At 49.9% G+C, this 3028-nt stretch overlaps 1 non-coding gene across 1 annotated transcript; it reads left to right on the top strand.

Annotated features, from left to right (window-relative positions):
* Positions 1 to 2480: 2480 nt before the first annotated feature.
* Positions 2481 to 2607, top strand: LOC137231342 (small nucleolar RNA SNORA57). Its single transcript, XR_010946467.1, has one exon. It is a non-coding gene; the product is annotated as a small nucleolar RNA SNORA57 (small nucleolar RNA).
* Positions 2608 to 3028: the final 421 nt, after the last annotated feature.

Consider the following 3028-nt stretch of genomic DNA (forward strand, 5'->3'; position numbering starts at 1 on the left):
AGGAAAGGAGGGAGGGAGGGAGAGAGGGAAGGAGGGAGGGAAGAAGGAAAGCAAAGGGTGAAGGAGAGGAGACATCCAGCCTCCCACCACGGCCCCTCCGCTTACTCTCACTTGGGGTCCTGGGCATAAACCGATAGTCAGGAGAGCCCCATTTCAGGACATAGTTATTTGAACAACCCCAGAGGGCTGTGACCAGCTGTGCCAGGCTCAGGGTCTCCACAAATGAGCAAGACTTAAGCCTGTCCCCTCAAGAAGTCACAGCCCCATGTTGGGGGATGTGGAGAATGGGAGGAGGAGATGGATAGGGTCACCTTCAATCCAGCCTGAAAAGTGCTGTGAGGAAGCAAGTCCAGGCGCTGGAAGTGCTGAGAAGGAGATGACTGTCTCCACCTGAGCGGTCAGGGAAAGAGGAGAGCCTGGGGCTGCCACTGCAAGGATACATCAGGGGCAGGGCTGTTCCAGACCAGGGACGAGCATCTATAAGGACCTGAATACGTGGTCACCATGAGGAACCCCTGCCGCTTCCTCTGGCTGTGGACTCCCCCTTGGAGAGAGCAGCCTCCAGTCCAACCTCATATCTCCCTGTTTCTGCCCAGCCTGCCCTGGAGCTCCCAGATAACCTCCAGGCTCTGGACCTCTCCCAGGTCCCCCAGTGCACGTCAGCCAGCACCCTCTGGCTCTCTTGACTCCTGGTCCCCTGTTCCCTGATCCCCACACCCTTTGCCAACGAGGGCTGCAGGAGGCTTACTTATGGGGGAAGTTTGACCCCACTGTGAGTCACACTCTCCATCTACCAGGGAGCCTTCCTGTAGCTCCTCATTCAGCCCAGGAGTCTCCCCACTTCTCTGGCCAACAGGCTGCCCTTATCTTCTCCCTTCAAACCCCGCAAACTTCCTTTGCCAACCTCAGCATTTTCAGGATAGCCTCTGCATCTACTCTACTGAGGCAGGGGTCTTCAGCTGACACTCCTTCAATTTCTCTTTCTTCAAATCTATACCTCTCTCATCTCCCATTCTTTCCTCTTAACTGACTCCCCCTTTCCAGTCTTACCCATCTCCTGTCTGTGCTCCAAACAGCTTTCTGATACCTCTCAATATATAGATGATAGATAGATAGATAGATAGATAGATAGATAGATAGATAGATAGATGATAGATAGATAAATAATATATAAACTTATGTGTGTGTGTGTGTCCTGTTGGTTCTGTTTCTCTGGAGAACCCTGACTAATACATCCCTTCCCTCCACTTCATCCACAGAGAGGGACATAGCCCAGGCTTCCTTCCGTGGAAATCCAAATAAGTGTGACATCATCATGAAAGTCCCAGGAGTGCTTTGGCCCTCTTCTCAGGCCTCAGGGGCCCAGCTCGAGCATCACCCTGCTGGCCTGTCCTGCAAATCTTTCCAGGAATAGCCTGGCTCTCGGCCCAACACTGAGGAGGTCTCTTGCACTGATGAGACAAGATTACTAGAAAATGGATTTAATTTGAAGAAAATGTTGATAACTGTGACAAACATTCACTGTGCAGATTACATGTCAATGCTAGCGAGTCACCCAAACCTCTACTTCCATCAGATTTAGTCATTCATTCACTCACCCAACAAATATTTATTGAATTCCTACATGTGCCAGATGCTGTCTTAGGCTTTGAGAATGCAGTAGTGAATAGTTACATTCATGCAGGGAAAGACAGACAAGAAACAAACAGAAAGATATGTAATATGTTACAGGATGATGAAGAGCTACGAAGAGAAATTAAGCATGGTAAGGGATGGAGAGGTGACTGAGGGAGGTGTCTGATTTAGGGAGGATGCCTGGAGAAAGCTTTTCTGTTAAGGTAGCATTTGAACAGCAGCCTGAATGAGGGAGTGAGCCACACAGGTCTCAGAAAAGCTTTCCAAGCTGAGGGAACAGCAAATGCAAAGACCCTGAGGCGTAACGTGCCGGCATCGTCAAGGAACAGCAAGGAGGCCAGTGTGGCTGGAATAGAGTGAACAGGGAGAACGTAGTAGGAGAAGCAGTGGGAGACCAAGTCACGAAGGGTCTTAGGTTAGTGATAAGAACTTTGGATTTTACTCTGAGAAAGATGAGAAGCCATTGGAGTGTTTGTCCAGGGTTGTTGTGCTAACTCCATAAAACTCATAAGGAGTGGAGAAAAAAGGGGGAGGCATCCAGAGCTCCTGTGTCCGCCACTCCTGGGCCACTAGGCGCCCCAGAGAGACCTCTGTGACTGCATTTTCAACAGCCATTGCCTTGGCTCCCTACATTGTCTCATCCCCAGAGGGGGATAGCTTTTAACCTTAGGGAGAAGCACCTGGGGATGGGAGAGGGTAGTGAGGAAGAAGGACTGCCAGGGCCACATGTTGACTACCATCTCTCCTCGTTGATGCTTGTGCTTTCCACATTGCTTCCATTAATCTCTCTTCTTTATAATCCTGACAACTGTCCTGTCAACAGGCCACCTTAAAAGTGGTCTTACCCTCCTTTTCTTGGCGGGGATCGGTCCCGGTCCGCGTAATGTACGGAGGTAGAGGGAAAGGGCTCCAGCCCCCTTGGCGTCATGTCTTCGGTACCAGCAGGTTCTATCCTCAAGCGCCGGGACACAGGGGGAAAAAAAAGAAAGAAAGAAAGAAAGAAAGAAAAAGAAAAAAATGGAAAAAGAAAAATGTGGTCTTGTAGCAAATGTGCCCATGGAGACAGCTGCCCCTCTTCTCTTGGCCCACCAGAAGTTCATCTGCACCCTGTGCCTTCTCCTTGATTACTGAGGATTGCAACCTTGGAGCTTGGAGAGGTACCTTCTTGGGTCAAGGTGCACAGAAGCTTCTCTGCTCTTTCCTCACTTTTTGTTCCCACCATCAACATTCTACAGCTATGGTCAACCGCGTCAGGCCCTACACACCACTTCATTCCATTGTGAGGTAGAGTTGGGAAATAAAGATGTAAGAAAGGAGACCAGGGTGGGGGGGAAGTGGGGAGAAATAAATCAAAGAAATGAGGAGCAGAAGCAGGCATTTCATCCCTGGAGAA

Source organism: Pseudorca crassidens, chromosome 9, assembly GCF_039906515.1.
Source record: "Pseudorca crassidens isolate mPseCra1 chromosome 9, mPseCra1.hap1, whole genome shotgun sequence".
Taxonomy (NCBI): domain Eukaryota; kingdom Metazoa; phylum Chordata; class Mammalia; order Artiodactyla; family Delphinidae; genus Pseudorca; species Pseudorca crassidens.